This window comes from Ipomoea triloba, chromosome 16 (genome assembly GCF_003576645.1).
Source record: "Ipomoea triloba cultivar NCNSP0323 chromosome 16, ASM357664v1".
NCBI classification, from domain to species: domain Eukaryota; kingdom Viridiplantae; phylum Streptophyta; class Magnoliopsida; order Solanales; family Convolvulaceae; genus Ipomoea; species Ipomoea triloba.
This window is the reverse complement of record NC_044931.1, coordinates 3,831,274-3,831,490: the sequence shown is the minus strand read 5'-3', so window position 1 is coordinate 3,831,490 and position 217 is coordinate 3,831,274.

The following is a 217-nucleotide window of genomic DNA, read 5'->3' as shown; positions in this document are numbered from 1 at the left end:
TGACCCAAGAAAGGTAAGCAAGGGCACGACATGGCCCAAGCAAGGCAAGGCATGACCCAAGAAAGGTAAGCAAGGGCACGACATGGCCCAAGCAAGGTAAGCATGACCCAAGAAAGGCAAGCAAGGGCACGACATGGCCCAAGCAAGGCAAGGCATGACCCAAGAAAGGTAAGCAAGGGCACGACATGGCCCAAGCAAGGCAAGGCATGACCCAAGA